Source organism: Vulpes vulpes, chromosome 14, assembly GCF_048418805.1.
Source record: "Vulpes vulpes isolate BD-2025 chromosome 14, VulVul3, whole genome shotgun sequence".
NCBI classification, from domain to species: domain Eukaryota; kingdom Metazoa; phylum Chordata; class Mammalia; order Carnivora; family Canidae; genus Vulpes; species Vulpes vulpes.
The window spans coordinates 133,508,182-133,530,927 of record NC_132793.1 but is presented as its reverse complement, the minus strand read 5'-3'; the positions used below and the strand labels follow the sequence as shown (position 1 = coordinate 133,530,927).

General features: G+C 46.5%; 1 long non-coding RNA gene across 2 annotated transcripts; it reads left to right on the top strand.

The window, feature by feature from the left end:
• The first annotated feature begins 7,692 nt into the window (after window positions 1-7,692).
• LOC140595523 (uncharacterized) lies at window positions 7,693-22,526 on the top strand. Of its 2 annotated transcripts, none has more exons than XR_011997229.1 (3): window positions 7,693-7,818; window positions 21,522-21,658; window positions 22,375-22,526. It is a non-coding gene; the product is annotated as an uncharacterized lncRNA (long non-coding RNA). The 2 variants fall into 2 exon arrangements; XR_011997228.1 differs by having other exon boundaries at window positions 7,695-7,818; window positions 21,522-21,615.
• The last annotated feature ends 220 nt before the right edge of the window (window positions 22,527-22,746 follow it).

Here is a 22,746-nt window from a genome sequence, read left to right as displayed (position 1 = left end):
ACCATTCTAATTTCTATCACCATATATTTGTTTTGCTTACTCTGGAGCTTCTAGAACATCTATTCCACAGATGGAATCATACCATATGAACTATTCACTTCGTCAAGTTGCCATGGCTCTGTTACTTGTAGCTACCAGCTTCCTAATCAAATCAAGAACTATTTGACATTGATCTTTCTTGCCTTATGCTGTGCATTGGAATTTCTCAGGAACACATGAAAATGGAAGCGAAGGTACCCCCTCATTACTGAACATAATCTTGCTAATGCTTTGCTAGAATGGCATTAAATATGCTATAGGATTATTCTCCTAAATAAAGTAACATTCAGTGGAGAGGCTTGCCAGAAAAACACAATCTGTATTTTGGAAAGAATCTTTTCCCACCTGCTTTATATGCAGTGTGCGAAGATTTTGTTGGTCTCATTCTTACTGCAAGTACTAGAGTTGGAAGTCAAGACCAAAATTCCACTGTTCTGCTCAGAAGGCCCCTCCGCACCCTTTGAACATCAAGGGGAAGAAGGTCTAAGGCCAGGCAGGTGGTGTTGAAGGTGGAGCAGGTCATCAGTAGGTGGCGCTCTTCCTCTGAACCATGACCTAGATGCGCACCCGCCCCACATCCCCACCAGCTAAGACCAGAAACTCTCCTACAAAAGGACTGTTTTCTGAAAGTGATGATAAAAGGAGTCTTTAGATGCTTTCAGTATGAAGATTGCTTAGACATCGCTGGGCTGGAGTCCACTGAGAGTCCTGTTTAACCATTCCCAGGGCTGGTACCTGGAAGCAGGAGTCTTGAGTATCCCAAGAATAGAGGTTACATGACCCTATTGAAAAAAGATGCTTGGTACACATCAGTGTTAAGAATCAGCACTGGGGCTCAGTCAGTTAAGCGTCCAACTCTTGAGCTTAGCTCAAGTGTGGATCTCAGGGTTGGGAGAACAAGCCCTGTGTTGGGCTCCATGCTGGGTGTGGGTCCTGGTTTTGTTTATTTGTTTGTTTTTAAAGAGAATCAGTAATAAAACATCTGGAAAAGAAAATCTGGTAAGGAAATTGGAAGACTGGATAGAATCTGAATGTTGGTCCGTGATATCAGGATAATTTCACTTAGGAGAAAATAGAATAACTCAATCCTTTATTCCTTTTTTGTCCATTCAAGGTTCAACAGTGGGAGGGGTTGGAGGATATCATTCAAGAAATAGCCGTTGGACGGCCAAACCTAGGTTTCTACCTGAGTCATTCACGGAGTCTCAATATTTTTCATCTGTAAAATGAAGGCGATCTATCTACGTCATTGAGCGTTTCATTCCTTGATTTAATAAATATTTATTAAGCACCTATTGTGTGCCAGGTGCTGCTCTAGAGCTGTGAGTGCAGTGTGAGCAAGACAAGGTTGCTGCCGTGCTGGAGCTTTTAAGCAGGCTGTATTTTCCTTTCTGTTTTTTGGGGGGTATTTTTGTTTTTTGCTTTTTAGTTTATTTACTTAAACTTGGTGCTCCATTTTATTGATTTACTTTTTATTGTCATTCATATACAGTGTTACATTGGTTTCAGTTATACAATATAATGATTCAACAATTTTACATACTACTCAGTGCTCATCACAGTAAGTGTGCTCATAATCCTCATCACCTATTTCGCCCATCCCTCACCCACCTCCCTTCTGATGGCCACCAGTTTGTTCTCTATAGTTGAGTCTGTTGTTTTGTTTGTGTCTCTTATTCTTGGCTCATTTGTTTTATTTCTTAAGTTCCATATGTGAGTGGACTCATGCTATTTGTCTTTCTCCGACTTATTTTCTTATTTTATTTAGCATTATACCTTCTAGATCCACCCATGTCGTTGCAAATGGCAAGCTCCATCCACATTGTTGCAAATGGCCATTCTTTTTAATGGTGGAAGAATATTGGACTATTATAGATATTGGATCTATATTATAATATAGATATCTCTATATTATATAGAGAGAGTCTATATATATATATAGTCTATATATATATATATAGTCTCTCTCTCTCTCTCTCTCTATATATATATATATATATATAGAGAGAGAGAGAGAGGTGGTATACACACACACACACACACACACACACACCACCTCCTCTTTAGTCCTTGGGCAAATATCCTGTAGCACAATTACTGGATTGTATGGTAGTTGTATTTTTAGTTTTTTGAGGAACCGCCATATTGTTGTCCACAGTGGCTGCACCAGTTTGCATTCCCACCAGCAGCACCCAAGGTTGCTTTTTCCTCCACATCCTCGCCAACACTCATTATTTCGTGTGTTGTTGATTTTAGCCATTCTGACAGGTGTGAGGTTGTGGTTTTGACTTGCGTTTCCCTGATGATGAGTGATGTTGAGCATCTTTTCATGTGTCTGTTGACCATCTGTATGTCTTCCTTGGAAAAATGTCTATTCATATCCTCTGTGACAGGCTATCTTTGCAAAGATGGCTATGCTGGTATGTTGCATCCCACATCTCCTCCTCCTCCTCCTCTTCTTCACCCTCCTCCTCCTCCTTTTCTTCATCCTCCTCCTCCTCTTCTTCTTCTTCATCTCCTTCTCCTCCTCTTCTTCTTCTCCTCCTCCTACTTCTTCTTCACTTTAATTTTATTTCTTGCTAAAGATCCTTACAGTGAAAGCAAACCAAATCATGAATAAATGTCTATTGTTTTAAAGAAACATTTTATTGAGGTATGATTGACATGTAAAAAGCTATACATATTTAATGTCAAACTCCATGAGTTTGAGAATAAGTATACAACCATGAAACCATCACCAAAGCCATCAGCAACCATATCCATCACCTCCCAAAGTTTCTTCCTGCCCCCATGACTATTATTTTTATTATTTTTTTGTGGTAACAATACTTAACATAGATCTTAGCAAATTTTAAGTATATATTACAATGTCATTAGTTACAAACACTATTGTATAGTAGATCTTCAGAATTTATTCATCTTGTGTAACTGAAATATGGCACCTTTTAACTCCCCACATCCTCCTCCTTTCAGCCCATGGCAACTACCATTCTACTCTCTGCTTCTATGAGCTTGACTTTTTAAGATTCCACATGTAAGTGAGATCATACAATATTTGTCCTTCTGTGTCTGGCTTATGTCACCGAGCATAATATCTTCCAGGTCTATCCATGTTGTCACTAAAGGAAGGATTTTTTTCTTTTTTAAGGCTGAATAATAGCCATCATATATATATTCTATGTTCTCTTTCTATATTAGGACAGTGGCAATCCTCCTGGAGGGGTAGGGTCTATGTTTCCTCCCCTTGAATGGGACAGGCCTGTGACCGGTGGAAGCGACACTGCATACCCTTCAAAGCTGGGTCTCCTGGCCCTCTCTGCAGACAGGTGCCTTATGAACCCTGAGCTGACACACAAGCAGCCCAGCTACACTGTTGCCGTGATGCTGGGGGATCACATGGAGAAGCCACACAGGGACAGAAGAATAGGCCAAAGGAACCCCAGCTGTTCCAGCCTCCAGCCTTTGAGTCTTCCATCTGAGGCCCTAAAAGATCAGCTACACCTTATCTGACTTTCTTACCTGTGTAATAAATGGTTCTTTTATGCTACAAGTTTTGAGGTGATTGTTATGCCACCCTAGTAACTGGGACAAGCTATATGCTCATTAGACAGACAGAAGATAAGCCAACGAACAAACAAATAAATGATATATTGTCAATCATGGCAACAAAGAACTGGAGGCAGGGGTGATGTGACTGGAGATTGGGGAGCTGTGACCCCAGACAGGATAAGGAAATCCTGGCCAAAGAGAAAACACTGGTGCCCTGAAGATCTGCAAATATAAAAAGGAGCCAGAATGAATGTTCCTGGGGGGAGGGGGACAGAAGTAACAGCAAGTGCAAAGGCCCTGGGGCAGGCTGAACCATGACACATTTAAGGAACTGAAATTGGCTGGTGCCCCTGCATTATAGGGAAGGGACAATAATAGTCCAAACTGAGGTCAGAGTAGACAAGGTCACCTTCTAAAGGGACTTCTAGCCACAGCTGAGGGTTTGGGATTTTATCCAAGTGTAATCGGAGTCGTTGAAAGATTCTTAGCGGCGAGGTGGTAAGATGTGGTTTTATGGACATACTCGCAAAAGCCTGTTGGCCACTGTGTGGCGAAGGGATTGAAGGCTGAGGACTGAGGCAGTTCTGGGCGGCTGTGGCCTCGGTCCCAGCGAGATCTAATAGCAACTTGGACAAGCCCGGAATTTGTGGACACGGCCACAATAGCAACAGAAGGACGAACACAGCCTGCGTGGTTTCCCTGCTCAGGCATTGTTTCAAGGGCTTTGCTGGGATTGCTTGATTTTTGTCCTCACGACAACCCCATGATGTAGGTTCTATTGTTATCCCAGTGAGAACTCAACCCTCCATAGTAAGTGTGTGTGTGTGGTGGCGGGGGGGGGGGGGGGGAAGGAGCCTCCTGACCCAGGTGGGGTCACCTGCAGGATGCTGTTCTCCCAGGTACAATCCAGAGGGAGGATTCAGGATATGCTAGAAAGCTGACAGGACTTGTAGAATGATCGGATTGGGGGGAGGCAAGGAGAGAGCTGGAGAGGATGCCTCGGGGTTGGAGGTGGGCCATCAGGAGGGAGCTGGAGCCATGTGCCGAGCCGGGGTTGGGGGGAGTCTGGGGGAGAACCAGGGCGGGAGACGCAAGAGTTCTTTCCCTCTCCATCAGAATGGACAATAATCCTGATAAAGTGAACAGAATAAAGGCTAACGTGCATGGATTTCCTGCCAGGTGCAAGCATTCCACCAATGCCCACTCATCTAATCTCGCAACGACCCAGAGAGGCAAGGTACCAATACCTCCTCATCCTACAGAGGCTGAAACTGAGGAACAGCCAGGCTGAGAAATTGGTCCAAGGTTCCCGAGCTGGGAAATCGTGGGCCTGGGGTCAGGCTGGCGGCTCTAACCACTGCACCCACTGCTTCTCTAGCGGAGCAGGTGTTTGGATAGTAAGTGCTGCTCCTGTTGTTCCCACGGGGCTGGCCTTCTCTGGGGCGTGTGACATTGTGTTGCCAAGACATTGCCCATGATCGGACCCAGACGCGACATGCATGGAAGTTTAAATGACTCAAGACAGCCCCACAACAATACAAAATAGCGGTGGAAGAGGTGCCGCAAGGCAGCGTGTGATAAAGTGCGGGAGGAACGGCATAGATCTACTTGCACAGAGTTTTTCAACTATCTGGAGGAATATTAAAGCCTTGCGCCGGGATTATTAACACATGTGCTCGCAACAGGGAGACTCCTTCTCTATAATTCATTGCGCCCTGTCAGGACCCAAACCAAATGTCAAAGATTGGAATAGTGACATTTACACTGTTTTAATTACCCAGCGAGATTAGTGTTTGTGGTCTTGTTAAGTAGTTCCCAAACAAAGCAATGAAATTGAATGTTTCTGCTGTGCAACAAAATTCGCCCTCCTCGCCTCCTCCCCCCTCCTCCCTCCTCCCTCCTCCCCTCTCTTCCTCCTTTCTTTCTCTTTCTCTTTCTCCTCTCCCTCGCTCGCTCTTTCTTTGGGGAGGCAGTGGGGACAAATTTTTACTAGTAAAATCAAGACAAATTCCTTGAAGCTCTGATACTATAAAAATGAAAAACGCAAGCTGCTCCCACTTTTTTTTTTTTTTTTTTTGCTATTTATAACAGCATCTTTTTCCTTCTCTAGTTCCCCAAATGCCAGAGATTCAAAGCAATAAGTCAAGCTATGTGTTGAGGAGGCTTTTTACATTTCCTTAAATTAAAAAAAAAAACACACAGAAAATTTGGAGATGGAGGACATTAAGAAAAATCTCACATGATCATGCCATTCCAACACAACTACCGATAGTATCTTGGTGTGTTTCCTTGGAGTTTTCTATTTTCCCATGCTTATTTTACATAGTTTTAATTCTTGTGTGCTTATAGTTTTGTATCTTGCTTTAATAGGCAGATGTTTATCAGATATACTTTTTTTTTTGCTATTAAGTAATCTTCCAAATTCTGCTGGGAAGATCTCTTGAGTGAACCTCCCTTCATTTCTTTTTTTTTTTTTTTAAGTTTTTATTTATTGATTCATGAGAGACACAAAGAGAGAGGCAGAGACACAGGCAGAGGGAGAAGCCCTGGGGGGCTTCCCTGCAGGGAGCCCGATGTGGGGCTCGATCCCAGGACCCCGGGGTTCATGCTCTGAGCCAGAGGTGGATGCTCAACCACTGAGCCACCCAGGCGCCCCAACCTCCCTTAATTTCTAAACCGTGTAACAAAATCACTTTTAAAATAAGAAAATGAATGAATAAAATATGTAAATGAAACATTAATACATAAATATTACTCTTTCTCTTAAGGTTGATCTTGGCAGGGCCTCATGTAGAGGGGTCGAGCCTTCTGGCTCTGAGGCCTGCCACTTGCCAGCTGGGGGGTCTCTGATAAATTACCTAACCTCTCTGGACTTTAGTTTCTTCACCTATAAAATGGAGATAATGACAGTCCTACTTTGCTGAAGTGGGATGATGGTCACTGAAATACCTACCGTGGTACCTGTCCCATCATGAGAGCTCAATAAATGCCAGTCATCATTACCGCTATGGTCATTATTATTATTATTATTTACATTTCCTGAGTGGCTCAGTTGGTTAAGCGTCTGCCTTCCGCTCAAGGCATGATCCCTGGGTCCTGGGATCAAGCCCTGTGTCGGGCTCGATCAACAGGGCAGTCTGCCCCTGGTTCTCCCTCTGCTTGTGTGCTTCCTCTCTCTCTCTCTCAAATAAATAAGTAAAGTCTTTTTTAAAAAAAAGTCTTATATTATTATTTACATTTCCAAACATGGTTTTGGTGGAATGTGCACTGGATTAGGAATCAGGAAGTCCGAGCCCTAGACTTGGATGAGCTGTGAACTTGTTGCTGGTTCCCTTACCTATAAAATGGAACATTGAATACCTGTTAGGCCTCTTTCAGAAAGAACTTCGGACAAGGTATAAAGTTCTATGAAGGCACGACCTCATGCACACAAGATGACATGCACTTCCTTGTGCCCAGAGAGGCTCAGTCCCATGGCTGTGGCTGGGGAGAGCTGGGGGCCGGATTGCTCCCCACCACCTCTCTGATTACCAGACCTCATCAGAGAAGCCAGTTTTGCCACTTACACCGCTGCTGGCAAAACACAATACCATGCAAGGGTCAGCGCAGTCTTACCCATTGACGCACCGGTGGCCGTCCTAGTCACTGGAGGCCCAGAGCCACGCGGTTCTGCTGGGTTAAGGAAACCCATTCCTCAGGCTTTTTCTTTCTTTTTTTCTTTTCTTTTCTTTCTTTCTTTCCTTTCTTTCTTCTTCTTCTTTTTTTTTTCTTTTTTTTCCCCCCAGTATTCATTTATTTTAGATATCAATGCCATTTGCCCCGCTCAGGTTAGAAGTCGTCAGCATTTCCCATTAGGCTGCTATTTCCAGGGGATGGTAATTTGATCGCAACATTTGTTCCGGGGAGCAACAGGCCAAGGAGAGGTCTCAGCACAAAAGCATCTTCCACCCACTTAAAAACAACAGCCACTGCAACGTGCTCCTTATGTGACCAATTTAAAATGATGAAGGTCGGCAAAAAACACTGATATTTTGAATTCCAGAAGACGGAGGGGGTTGTTTCGACATCGGCATGAAGTTCAAGGCCGCAGGTCACCAAGAGTTCATTCTCTAGCATCGCAGCAGGATTGCACGGGCAGCCAGCTCGCTCCTGGCACAGCCGCCCAGCCCAGCGATCACTCAAGAGATCTTCCCAGCAGAATTTGGAATTTCCTTTCTTCGGGGAAAATGGGTCTGTGCTGCCGCCCCCTTGCCTTCTTCCTCCTTGTCCACTTCTCCGCCCAAGATGGATTCAGGGAGGAAGGGGGACCAGGGTCAGCACCTCCTTCTTGGGAGTTTGCCCGGAGGGGAGAGCAGGCCTAGGGAGCTGGACGTTGGGGACACACTAATGTTAAGAGGCTGACCTCCCACATTTGCGCACCTTGCCCTGCGTCACCTCACCTGTCATGGTGAGAAAGCAGTCACGTATGCAGAGGAATGCCCATGGGTGCTGAGTCAGAGGCTGGCTTGTTTATTGGGCACCTACTAGGTGTCCTGCTGGGTGTGCAGAGTTGAACAATAGCATGCTTCCTCTTTCCAGGGAGCCTCGGCTGCGGTGGAAGACAGCCACGGGCGAATGTACAATTGCACACGTGACTAGGACTACCCAGGGGGCCCCGAGACATCCAGAACGGCATCATTTGGGGCAGCAGGTTGGAGAAGCTGTCTCCAAGCAAGTGACCTTTAACTTGAGAAAGGAAGGCTGGGGAAGGGGGCGGTTGAGATGTACTTTAAGAGGCAGAGACTCCAGCAACACCATCTTTTGAACAAATTAAATTAAAAAAGGAGATTGGTTAAAAGGAGGGATTTGAAAGAGTCCAAGGGGAGAATGCAGAGCTAGCTCTTGCAGGGGGTGAGCCGGGAAGCAACTGAGTGGGAGTCTGGGCTCTTGGCCTTTGCTGATAGGGGCCGGGATGTAGTTGCAGCATTTTCCTGTGGTGTTGGCTGGAGTAGGGCACGTGTTGTGTAAAAATTTCTGTCCTGTTCGGTGACCCCCGTCCTGGTTGTTTGGGTAGAGAGAGCAAGTTCTGTAGGAACTTTGGTCTGCACTCGCTGTTTTGGGAGCCATCGTCCTGGAAGCCATCCAGGATCCGCCATCACCTTTGCCAGGGTGAATTCCATGTGAGACCCATCTCACTGCATCACTTCTGGTTCAAAACCTTGTGTGGGGATGTTTGATTGGAGGCCAGGTCAACCCCTGGGTCTTGGTTGCAAGGGATGTGGGAAAACCAGTTTTTGCCTCTGTTTTATGGAGGTGAGGATATTTCCCATAGATAGAAAGGGTGCTGGCCTTCCTATCCAAAGATCCAAAGCATGACTGTCCACTACAGAGTTTATTTTAACAGTGTATGTGAGAAAAGCAGGTGAGGACCCAAGCTAAGGAAGGGGGAGAGGAGGTAGAGAGGAGAAAATGTATTTGAGAGGTAGTGAGGACATAGAATCAACAGAAGCTCATAGCGGATTGGGTGTGAGGCATGAATAAGAGGGAAGAATCCAGTTACTGATCAAATATCTATGCTTTCAAAGAAAAGGATGACTAGTTATTGTGTCAGTGGCTGATAAAGAATCCAATTACCGATCCGTAACACTCTGTCGCTGGGAGTGACTTTCCTGGAGAAAAGTATAGAAAGCAGCGTTCATCCGTTCTTCAGCATTACCTGCCATTGTTGCTGGGCCTTTCCACAAGCCACCTTTAGTTTTGTGGGTGCTGCAAGCTAAGACCTTCAGAAACAAGCTAATCAGAGCTCCAAGACAATGAACCAACACACATCTGAAGGGTTACCTTTCCTCATGACGTCACAACACAAGTCTTTTCTTGTGTTTCTCATTCTCACCATCCATCAGTTTCCAAAACTTACTTGGAAGATTTGTCATTAAAACATACCTACAGGGGCCCCTGGGTGGCTCAGTGGTTGAGCATCTGCCTTTGGCTCAGGGTGTGATCACTCCTGGGGCCCTGGGATCGAGTCCCCCATCGGGCTCCCTGCATGGAGTCTGCTTCTCCCTCTGCCTATGTCTCTCTCTCTCTCTCTCTCTGTGTCTCTCATGAATAAATAAATAAAGTCTTAAAAAAAAAACCCATACCTACATACATGGGGTAAACACAAAAGCTAGAACTCCACATCATTACAAGGTTGGAAGAATAAATGCTGAGTAATGAGGACAAGAAAAATTATAAATGAAAATCCAGATTAAAAATGCCAATGAAATTGAGCCTGAAAGTTTGATATGATAGTTCTAGCATCAAGAGAGAAGGAAGATTGAATGGATTTTGTCCATGTGTTGTCTATGGACTAATTTGTGTCTCTGTCCCCAGATTCGTATGTTGAAACCTTAACTCCCAATGTTGAAACCTTAAATCCCAACTCCTTAACTCCCGAACAACCTGTGTTTGGAGGATGGGACATTTCCAGAAGTAATTAAGATTAACGGAGGCTGTAGGGTAGGGCTCTGATCTGACCAGTTAGTGTCCTTATAGAAAAAGACAGACACCAGGGCAGCCCCGGTGGTTCAGTGGTTTAGCGTCGCCTTCCACCCAGGGTGTGATCCTGGAGACCTGGGATCAAGTCCCACGTTGGGCTCCCTGCATGGAGCCTGCTTCTCCCTCTGCCTGTGTCTCTGCCTCTCTCTCTCTCTGTGTCTCTCATGAATAAATAAATAAAATCTTAAAAAAAAAAAAAGAAAGAAAGAAAGCAAACCTCTCAGTTCTGAGCTCAGAGTCACTCACCCTGGAGGTTACTTAGATGAGAGACATCGAACCACGCATTAAAATTTGAGAGCAGTGCATCAAAACACACAATGATGACCTTCCAATGGTTCCTGATCAAGAGCCAATGCTTAAAAGTCAAAAGTAGGGTTCTTCGAAGAGATTTTGAGACCACATCATATCATAGAGACGCTGTGTCCAGGCCCTGGGAACTGGCAGGAGGTGTGTAGCAGTCAGGAGCGAGGTGGCTCTCCTGTCAGCATCCAGAACTTGGCATTACTCCCAGCCCATGTTTTCTGGGTGGCGGCCCACAAGTTGGAACATCCACGAGGGCGTGGGGTGTATGTGTGGGAGAGAACGTCACATGGGCCAAATGGCAGAGAAAGGGTGAGCACAGAGTCAGAGAAATGTCTGATCAAGGTCACAGAAGAGAGAATATTTTCAAGAGCCAGACGGATGGGTCTGGGTGTTGAGTGGGCCCAGGGGGGACACTGTCTGTGTCCGACAGATTCCCTGCAAGGACATCCTGCGTGTCGAAAACCATCGAAAGCAGAATTAATCCAGAGGACCCCCGGGCTGCGGGCCTCACATGCTGCAAGATTATGACTCTCCTTTATCAACGATCCCGTTCCCATCACAGCTAACGAGTCAAATGGAAGTAGTCAGCGAGTATCCAAGTGCAGGTCATGTCAGAGCCCTTAACTCCCCAAAACACGTCTTCTTTAAAGTAGTAACGCCGCTGTCAGGGCTGTGTCACGAGAGTCTGGAGAATGGAGAGCCTTCCCCCTGCTGCAGAGTGCCATTTTCTTTTTCTTTTTCTTTTTCTTTTTCCTTTTCCCCCCCATTTTCTTGGGCTTTCTAACGGTGTGTCCTTCAGAGGGGTTTCTAAATGGGTTAACAACACCCTCCCTGGAAGTGCTTGGTCAGGATATTTGTCGCTTCTTTGCAGCCGTGGCAAATGCACACAGGGATTGAAAGGCCCACTTCATGCAACATTGCTCAAAGGATTTGAGGATTCCATTACTGCACAAATCTTTTAATTAAAGCCGGTTCCTCCGGGCCCCTGTTGTCCGGGCCCAATCCACAGTGTCCCTGGCGACCTTGGGAGGGTTGATTAATTGACGGAGTTGGCAGTGCAACCATTCCTTCAAAGATCTCAAGATATATCTGTTAAAACAAAAATGCCCCTGGACACCAGATGGTCCTGAGTTTGCCGTGGTTCTTAAAATTTATCTGCAACTTTTCCCCAGTGTGACTCATGCCGGCTGTCTTCCACTCACTAGCTGTTTCGACCCATCACCCTGCCTCTCTGGGGCAGAGAACTCTTCAACAACGAGGTATTTTTGGAAACTCAAGAGGGCGTTTTTGCAATTTGGCCATAAGAACTAACGTCCTCCACTGGGTCCCAGTCACCGTCGACATCAAAGTGGCCAGATTTTTGAAAACTATCTCTGCCTTGGCTTCTCAGGGATTCAGCAATAGGCAATTATATCTGGGAAGCACCAGCGTCTCGATTCCGCTTGCAGAAGAGTGAAGTGAAGGGAAGCTGGAAAAATCAGAAAAATCAGGCGGGCGCATTGTTCCCTGGCAACCCTTAATGGTGACCGTAAATGCTTCCTCTTTATAATTCTGGGCAGCGGCTCTTCGCCTTTGCCAGCGCCCTGCAGATGACACTCTGGCGAAGCTGAGTTCTGAGGCATCTTTAAAGAAAGCTGAGAGACGAGAGAATTTAACCAAAGGCAAACTGGTATTTTTATTTATTTATTTATTTAAGATTTTATTTATTTATTCATGGGAGACACAGAGGGAGAGGCAGAGACACAGGCAGAGGGAGAAGCAGGCTCCCAGCAGGGAGCCCGATGCAGGACCCGATCCTGGGACCCCAGGGTCACGCCCTGAGCCGAAGGTGGATGCTCAACTGCTGAGCCCCGCAGGTGTCCCGGAATAGGTTTCTTCTCAATGAAGGCAAATTTATCAGAATCCTTGCAACCAAGTGGCGTACGGATGGCTAGTGTGCAAGAACTCAGTCTGGGGTGCAGGAGGAAGGTTAAATAGTAAGTATACAGAACCTATTTGGTGTCCGTCAGATGGTTTTCGCACGTGCACTCGTTTGCACACAAAGAACTATGCGGGTATGATGTAGAAGTGGATGTATTCACTACGTGGATCTGGAAGAGTACGTTTGGCTGGTAAGACTTATAAGAGATAACGTCAAAGTACATCAGACTCTACGATCCGGGGCATCCGGGTGGCTCAGCAGTTGAGCATCTGACTTGGGCCCAGGGTGTGATCTGGGGTCCTGGGATCGAGTCCCACATCGGGCTCCTTGCAGGGAGCCTGCTTCTCCCTCTGCCTGTGTCTCTGCCTCTCTCTCTCTTGGTCTGTGTCTTTCATGAATAAATAAATAAAATCTTTAAAAAAAAAAAAAAGGCTCTACAATCTTGCAACCCGCAAAGGAAGTGAGTTAAGGATGCAGCCGGAGCCCGGGTGTGTAGGTTAGTGGTCTCGGCTAAGCGTGGATGACACCAGCTTCTCTCCTGGTTATCCAGGTAATAGTACCCCTTCCTCTCATGCTAATGACATTATAATGAGCAAAACCACATGCACATAAAGCACCTGAGAAGGATGGGAGAAGACAAGAGGTTGAGCGACTTGTTCAAGAGGTAGAGTTGTGAGCTTGGACTTGCACATGGCTATCGTCTCTCCCTCTGGCCTGATCAAGACGTGAAAAAAGCCGAGTGCTGGGCCTCCCGCATTGCCTCGGTCATCCTACCCATTGCCATGGCTATGCCGACGTGTCTACAGACCAGGGGTGCGAGAACGTTTTGAGGTTGGCGTGAGCTGCCCACAGATTGGAGCCTTGGCGGCTCTCCCTCACCCGACTGCCTCTAGATAGGGATGGGTACCTGGGACCGTAGCGCGGACTGAATTTACGTCTCGTGCGGGTTTCCATGCATATGAAACAGGTACCGTGAACAAGCCTGGGATGGAATTACACACCAGCTTTGTGACCCTCCCACCCTCCCATTAAATATGCTCCCTGGGGAAGAGGACAGTCCTGCCCCTGCCCGCAGGTAGAAGCTCAGGCTGTTCCTATTCACTCACAAGTCACACCTAGACGGTAGCACGTCCTTTGATCACTTCCAGTCATAAGCAAAGCATCAGTTCTAGTAATTTAAAAATGCTCAGTCCCACTGAGGGGAATGATCACTCTCAGGTTTTCCGGTAAGGTGAGGAAATTGAGGTTTAGGGAGAATCATGGGTCTCCTAAAAGTCTCAGAGGCAGAGAGTAGGGAAGCCAGGATTTAGACCCATGACCCACGTCCTTGTCACTGTGCAGGCCACACTCCTCCTCTCCACCGGGTGCATCCAAGACGATCCTCTCTCGCTCTCCTTTCTCTCTAACCTGTTTTATCTACCCCTTGAGCAAGTGATGAGTAAAGGGTTGAAAACCAGTTGCATCCCAGTCTCTTAGCACGTCCCACATAGTTGGTGTGTTAGAGGCAGGACTCCGAGATCACCCTGGAAAAGCAGCGTTTACCACTCTGTCCCCCTAGGGAAAGAAGAGAATTGTCGACAAGCAGGGCTTCTTCGCCTGCGGTCCATGAGTAATCTCCGGGTGGGAAGATAAGTATTTCCTTTTAGATACCTTTTTTTGTGTCACTCTGTAAATTATCTTTGTGAAAACAACAGGTTCTTTCTAAATGTAAAAATGTCTTCTGATGTGCGGTTTCACTGCAAAGCGATGTAGGATGGAAAGGATGTTACTGCACGTGGTTAGTAAGAGACGCACCCGTGATTCCCCCAACTTCCTGTTGATCAGAGGAGCTTCCCGTATTGTGATACACACACCTGCTTTTTTTTTTTTTTACATAAGGCCTAGTGTAAGTTGGAAAATACAGTGAAAATAAGTGATGCCCAAATTTATTTATATCTTTCATTTCGAGTTTTATCAATGAAAATGCTGAGGATCTCTGCCTGCCATGCCCCCCAAAAAGCCCTTGTATTTTTTATGTGGCAAAATTAGGTCTGTCTATCCTAAAACTATGCTGGATGATGCAAATGTTTTACATGGGAAGACTTGATTTTTTAAAAAAGATTTATTTACTTTAGAGAAAGAGAAAGAGAGAAAGTGGGGGGGGGCAAAGAGAGAGGAGAGAGAGAACCCCAAGCAGACTCCCGCCTGAGTGCCGAGCCTCACGACCCCGAGATCACAACCTGAGCTGAAATCAAGAGTTGGACTCTCAACCAACTGAGCTACCAGGCGCCTAGAGAAGACTTGATTTTATGAGGCTGGAACTGTATTTAAATTTGTGTTGTTATAAAAAAACAAAAACAAAAAAACAAAAAAAAAAAACCCCAAATTGTGTTGTTTTACACAAAATCCTTTTGTTAAATATCTTTTCTTTTTCTCTTTCTTTCTTTCTTTCTTCTTTCTTTTTCTTTTTTCTTTCTTTTTTTTTTTTTTTTTTTTTTTGGCTCTCTGCCCAGGGTGGAGCCCAACACAGGGCTTGGACTCATGACTATGACATTGAGACCCCAATCGACCTCAAGAGTAGGATGCTTAAGTGACTGAGCCACCCAGGTGCCCCATCTCCTGTTAAGTATCTTACACAATTGTTTATTCACCCTTCAAGTAAAGGAAACCGTATATATGTAGTAAGAGCCATCTGGGGAAGTCCTTGTTCCATGGATTTGACCTCACTTACTTGGGACTTGGAGCAGATGAAGAAAATTGAAGCAATGCTTCTGTCGAATGGCAATGCCCTTCTGGAATTGTTGACATTTCTTTTAATGTGCTGTCCTATGAGGATTTGTTGTTTGGAGCTACCGCAGCCATTTTGTGACCTCGAGGGGGAGGCCCAGAGTATTGCAGAGAAGCTGACCCAGAATTGCGACATTATTGAATTGCTAAATTAACACTGGATCTCCCCATCTTTCGATTACTTGGGCGAATACACATTCTTAGGATTTAAACCTCCTTAGTCGGATATTCTGTCACTTGCCTTCTGCAACAGGAGCCGTGATTCAAACCTTCTCTTGGAGAATAAAGTTGCTCCTTGGCACAAGTCTTTTCTTACTGGCAGAAAGCCTCAGGGGGTACTGATTCTTTTGTGACTTAGCAGTGAATATTTTCCAAAGGAAAAGTCAAATTGATCGGATATTAAAGATAACACTCACAGACCATGTCAAACTGTATATTGCAGTTTCAATTTCTGTTTCAAGGCAAACACCATTACATTTTTAAAATTGAAATTTACTTTTGAGCAGATTTAGGATTGAGTTTTGTGCTATTGCACTTTTTTTTTTTCCTTCTTGGAATTAACAATTGCTTTTTTGAATAATTAACTTAAAGTAAGAAACATTTTTTTTTTTTAAGAAAAAACACACTGAGCATAGATGAAGTACAGTTGACCTTTGAACAACACAGGGGTTGGGGCACTGACCCCACACATGTCAAAAATCATGTATTACTCGTGACTTCCCTCAAAACTTGACTATAACCTACTGTTGACCAGAAGCTTTACCGAATACTGTAAACAGCCAATTAACACATATGTTGTATCCTAGATGTACTATATACCGTGTTCTTATGATGAAGTAAGCTAGAGAAAAGAAAGTTATTAAAATCATAAAGAAAAGTAAATATATTCATAGTGCTGTACTGTATTTATTGTAAAAATCTGCAAATAAGAAGACCCATGTATTTCAAACCCATGTAGTTCAAGGGTCAACTGTAAATACATTTTTAAAGTAATAAGATAATTGCATATAATTTTTTCCCCACTTATGTTTTAATGAGAATTTTTTTTCCTGGGGAGGGATTCTATATCTTTTGCTAGATGCTCAAATAAATCTGAAAGAGAAAAAAGTTCTCTTGTGGAAAGTCTACCTGATGGGATGTTGTAGGACAGAGTGACACCAGCCCTATTGGGAAAGAAATTTGAGGGGATCCCTGGGTGGCTCAGCGGTTTAGCACCTGCCTTCGGCCCAGGGCGTGATCCTGGAGTCCCAGAATCGAGTCCCACATCGGGCTCCCTGCATGGAGCCTGCTTCTCCCTCTGCCTATGTCTCTGCCTCTCTTCCTCTCTCCCTCTCTGTGTCTCTCATGAATAAATAAAATCTTTAAAAAAAAAAAAAAAAAGGAAAAGAAATTTGAATTTAGGGACACAATGTGGCACAGTGGGTGAAAGTGTGGCTTTTAGACTCTGACACCTCTGAGAATCTCTGCTTTCTAATGCAAAAAAGGCAGAAGTGAAATAACCCACCTCATAGGTTTGATATGGTGCATATATCATGCATTGAATGTGAAATGATCTTATTGTGTATAATGACTATAAAGTAATTAGCATTATTTCTGGAATATAATATGAGCTCAAAAAATAATGACCAATCACCTTGTGCATTTTGAGGACCCCTTGCAGGGTGAGGTGTTGCTGCCAATGGATGCCCCCAAGGTGAAGAAGGGAAGATAGGTCTAGGAGTTGGAGTCAACAAAGATGAATAGAACATGCATGAGGTTGTCTAATCCTGCCTTTGGCACTCACCTTGTGACTTAGAACAAATTACCTTCCTTCTCTGAGCCTCAATTTCTCTATCTGCCAACTGGGGATAAACTTGTCTACCTCAGGAGGATGTGGTGAAGGTTATAGAGGAGATGTGCCTGTAGAGAGAGTACCTGGGCCAGTGGAGGTGTTCAGGGGATGAAAGCTATCTCCTCCTCCCTCAGCCCATCTACCTCTACCCTAGTTCTACCTTTGCTCCTGGCCAGTGACCTGGATGTCCACACATGGGTGTAGTTGAATAAATGGAATGTTCCAGATCAGTGCTGATGCATAGGAAGACTGAGGTCTAGCCAGTGGTTGTTACGTCGTGACCTGGTGGAGGCTCTTCTTGCCCTGCCTTCATCTAACCCATCCCACTCTGTGTCCCCATGGGGCTCTGGAGCAGCAGGAATCTGGAGCACCTCCCAGTATCTGAGGTTCACACTGGGAGGAGGGGAGCCAGCCGAGGTGGTGGGAGCTGGCGTTAACTCTTGTGTTTGTGAAAAATCATTGCTATTGTCATTGGCATTATATTGAGGCAGCTCTGTCGCTTTCCAGGAAGCTTTAAGGGGATGGAGGGAGGGGACCAAATCCAAATGGAGAGCTTGTGACGCCTGAGTGGCGCTCAGCAGTTGGGCATCTGCCTTCAGCTCAGGTCATGATCCCAGGGTCCTGGGATCGAGTCTCACATCAGGATTCCTGTGAGGAACCTGCTTCTCCCTCTGCCTGTGTCTCTGCCTTTCTTTCTATGTCTCTGATGAATATATAAATAAAGTCTTAAAAAAAAATGGAGGGGGATCCCTGGGTGGCGCAGCGGTTTGGCGCCTGCCTTTGGCCCAGGGCGCGATCCTGGAGACCCGGGATCGAATCCCACATCGGGCTCCTGGTGCATGGAGCCTGCTTCTCCCTCCGCCTGTGTCTCTGCCTCTCTCTCTCTCTCTCTGTGACTATCATAAAAAAAAAAAAAAAAAAAAACAAAAAAAAAAAACAAAAAAAAACAAAACAACAAAAAAAAAAAAACAAAAGAAAAACAAAATTGTTTAAAAAAATAAAAAAATAAAAATAAAAAAAAATGGAGGGAATACCAGTCAACTCATTCAATACCTCAAGCGCACACTTTGGATCCCTCCTTTCATCCTCGTCAACTTGGTGGCCTCACCCTGTGGTCTTTTTCTCTATAGCATTTATCACACCTTGAAACGACAGTAGATATTTCCTTGTTGTTTGTTGTTTGACTTTCTTCTAGGAAATACATTGCACAAGGGCAGGGACTAGATCAGGTTTACTGAGCCTAGAACAGTGCCTGGCACACTGAAGGTGTGTAACCGTATTATTGGTTGAACAAAACATTGGATGTTTCAAGGAAGTTATGATTAAAAAAATAATTTGAGTTGATATGGCAAAGGTAGATTATATTCAAAGCCTCAACTTTTGCTAGATTTCTACCCACTTTTATTACAGATGGACACTTGCTGGGCCCAAGCTCCTATGTGCTGACCCATGTCTACACCACCAGCATAACGCATCCCCTCCCTGTTGATCTCAGGTGTGGCCACACGATTTGCCTTAGTCAATGAAATGTGAATGGAACGAATGTGCCTCGTCTCCGGGCAAGAACATTCCGAGCGAGCCCGTGATTCATCCTGCTCCTGTTTTCCCCCTCTGTGATCTTGGGATCGTGCAGCGAGACGGACCTTCTGTCAGGGTTCCTGCAGGCCTCTGAGGGGCCACGAGATGCAGAGCTCCCTTGTCACCCCGTGATGGGCACAGGGTGTGAGTGAGAAGAGAACTCGGTTGTCTTCGCCAAGCTGACCGGGTTGTTTCTGCAGCACAACCGAGCCTGTCCTGATGGGTCCAGTGCTCCTTTCTGTCCTCCCTGCTTTAGCCACTCACGCCTCTGACCCCAAGTACAGGCCTGGAGGGAAGGAAGTGTATTCCCGGAGAGCCTTCCGAGGGCCCGGGGCGGTGTAAGTGCTGCTCCTAAAGCCATTCTCTTTCAGCCTCTCAAACAGCCGGGGGGGCAGGGACTCCTAGCTTGAACCCAGAGCTGAGTAAACTGAGGCTCGGAGAAGCTTCAGCGCCCAGTGCGGGGTCCCCGTAGTTTCCACTCCAAACCTCTCCCTCTTTGCACTATGGCAACGATCTCTCGATCTCTTTGCTGAAAGGCTGGCTAAGGTCATCCTGGGAGAGATGCTTTTAGATCTTTAAAAAAAAATAATAACCTTTACTAATGACCTGGTAATTGTTTTTATAGCTTCCCAATGAAGTGTGAAGTGTTCTAAGAGACAACACAGGACAATTTCCTCTGATGATGGAGTTTTCCAAAGAACGACTGCTTCGCTCCTCTGGGCTTCTGCTGCCCTGACTTGGGAGTGACATTAAACGGATGCTGAGCCCAAGGCCCTGCAACTTCAAACAAGCCGCGGAGGTTGGAAGGCTTGTCGGCTCAGCCTTGTCTTTAGTTGAAAGCATTAGCTGTCTTCCTTTTTCTTTTATAAATGGTCACATAACAGCACATGAACAAATAGTAAATAGCTGGCAGTTATCCAGCACTTACCCTGTGCTACGACAGGGCTCGTGACTCAGCGTCACCGGCTTCTCCAACCGGGGCCCAGGGCAGGGCCCAGCCCGTGGCGAGGGCTCCAGAAATATCTCTGCAATGAATGAATTATCCACAACAAACATTTGTTGGATCTGCTGCTTTTTTTTTTTAAGATTGTATTTATTTATTCATGAGAGACACACAGAGAGGCAGAGACATAGGCAGAGGGAGAAGTAGGCTCCCCGCAGGGAGCTCAACGCAGGACTCGATCCCAGGACCCCGGGGTCACGGCCTGGGCCCAAGGCAGCGGCTCCACCGCTGAGCCCCCCCCGCGTCCCACACCGTGTGTTGTTAATCCCAGGTTTGTTCTGTTCTCACTGCTTGGCCAGGCACGATGTGTCCCGGCGTAAGAGGTGACACGCCCGTCACAGACCCTCGGATGTCCTGACCGGGCTGGGCTCTGCTGCCTCGCTTGGCCAAATAGCAGTCCACACGTGCCGTGAAAGCATTTTTAAAAAATGGGGATGAATATCCAAATTGGCAGACCTTGAGCAAAGCGGGTTACCCTCCGAAATGTGGGTGCAGCTCAGGCGACGAGCTGGAGGCCTTCAGCGAGAAAGCCGAGGTCCCTGAAGCCGAGGGACCCGCCTCCGGCTCGGCTGGGCCGCAAGACAGAGGCAGCCTGACCGCGGCCCTGCGTGGTTTGCATGTGCCAGGCCCACAGGCGCCCCAGCCTATCTCTTCAGATCCACGCCCCAGCCCCTCTGCGCACACCCACTTGCACACACGCGTATTTACATATTTATATTTACATTTATTATGTATGTACGCACTAAGGTCTTGTTTCGCCAGAGAACCCTAACACAAAACCTCAGTGAGGCCTTTTGGGTAGGTACGACAACGAGGGCAGCTCCCCCCCCTTTTTTTTTTTTTAAGATTTTATTTATTTATTCATGAGCGACACACAGAGAGAGCCAGAGACACAGGCAGAGGGAGAAGCAGGCTCCATGCAGGGAGCCCGATGTGGGACTCGATCCCTGGTCTCCAGGATCACGCCCTGGGCTGAAGGCGGCGCTGACCCGGGCTGCCCCCGTTCTCCAGTGCCTCCTGTCCTTGAGCCTGCTCCTATGACCTTCCTCAGCCCCTCCGCGCTGAGCACCAATCCTCTATCTTACAATCAAAGAAACCAAAATGAGTTGAAGTAACCCCCCGAGGTCAGAAAGCTAGATAGTGACAGACGATGGAGCCGGGTTTCCAGGGCTAGGCACTCAGACAAGTATTTCTGGATTCATCCAGCAATCGATTTAAGGTACTCCAAGATTGCATCAGGGCAAAAATTAGGTGACTGGCTGTGTTTTTCCAATATGATATTTTACCCATCAGGAAACAGCAGTCCACAGACACCTGGGTGGCTCAGGGTGTGATCCCTGGGGTCCCGGGATCAAGTCCAGCATCGGGCTCCCCGCAGGGACCCTGCTTCTCCCTCTGCCTGTCTCTCTCTCTCTCTCTCTCTGTGTCTCTCATGAATCAATAAATAAAAATCTTAAAAAAAAAAAAAAAAGGCCCCGGCAGTCCATTTGTCCACTGTTATCTGGGTAGACACAGTATAATACTTGAGCTAAAAGGAAAGGAAAGCTTTCTGTTTCCTGGCTTCCCAAAAGCGCTGCAGAGAGGACTCCGAAATCTGTCACCTGGCACCTGGAAGACCACACTGCATTTGTGTGACAGAAAACCAAAGCCGGTCCCTTTCCGGTTGGTCCTTGATTTGGACGTTGGGCCCCAGGGTGGTGTGGCTGAGAGTGATGACAAACGATCCTGGGGCCACCACTGTTCCAGGGAGATGGAAAGGAGACGGGGTTTGAGAGGGGCCACCACCTGTCCCCCCGTAGCCTGTGTACTCAGCGCCGTTGATGTCACCTGCCACATGTTCACAAATAGGTAAAATCTCGGGACAATCGGCTCTCCATCTTTCTCGGGGAAACTTGATGTGATCTTTGGAAGTTAAGACAGACAGAGAGAGAGAGAGAGAGAGAGCGAGAGAGGGAGAAAAGGCGGGATCCTCCTTCGTACGCACTTATTTTTAGCTCCTCTCTCTTTTGCAGAATGGCTAACGCCAACTCAAACTATTTCTGCAAGGAGTGGCTGGGGACAAAGTGGGGCTGTGGGCAGGCTCCTGGAGCTGGCTCCCGGGAGCAGGTGAGATGCAAGTGAAAGCAATGGCTTTGCAGCCACCTTTGACGTAAGTGCTGGAGATTTCTTCAATTAGCTTAATCCTTTCCTCCTGACGCGCACTTTATAGGAAAGCAAATGCCATAATTATCCTCCCCCGTCCTCGCTAATCCCCGTCTGCGTGGCATGCCGACAGATGCTTCTCTGGCTGCCTGCGCTGCCTGCCTCTCGGAGCCTGGTGTCACGATGAGGCGGGCTGTGTGTGACAGATTGCTAAATCTGGCCTCCTGCATGCAGGGGACTCGGTGTTTCAAGTGGCACCGGCTGCTCGCACCTCCCCTCCGGGCCGCGGCAGGCCTGGCTCTGGGCAGGCCCAGAAAGTTCTGGAGGGCCGCCTTGTGACGCAGGAAATCCCTCGCAGAGCAGGCCAGCCCTGGGCTGCTGGCTGAGTCCGCCGTGGGTAGCTTGCCTCGCTTAGGATGTAAATCTGGGACCCTGCCTGGGACAAGCTTCTCTCCTCGGGCGACAGCATCGAGCCCCGACACCAGGGCAAGCACAGGGTGACTGTTTCACAGCCAGCGGCACAGTGCCTGGCCCTGCCCTCTTGTCTAAACACAACGGGGCACAGGCTGCGTGCAGACGCTTATTCATCTATTTATCTATAATTTACGTGTTGGATCTGGAAACGGGTCTCCACTAGAATTCAGTCCCACCTCACGCCCTGTAACGTCTGAGCTCATTCCCGAGCCTCAGTTTCCCCGTCAGTGAATTGGTCTTTCTTTGCAGGATCTTTGTGAGGACTAAGTAGCAAATGCCACGCGCCTCCTCTACAGCAGGAGCTCAGTACGGGTGCTGCGTTCCTGGGACTGACTGGCGTGTGAACATCACTGCTACCACTACTCACGTGCGCCTCTCTAGTGTCGTAGTGCATTATAATTTTCAAGATAGTTTCATATAACATCTCTTCAGCTGTGGAAAACTGGATATTATGTCCCCAACCTTTTCTTTCTTTCTTTTTTTTTTTTTTTCCAAATGAGGTTTGATAGTGCTTGAGATCACGGAGACCAGGGGTTGGCAAACTGTGGCCAGGGCCCCAAATTTGGCCCACTGTCTGATTTTGTAAATAAAGTTTTATTGAAACACAATCATGTCCACTCA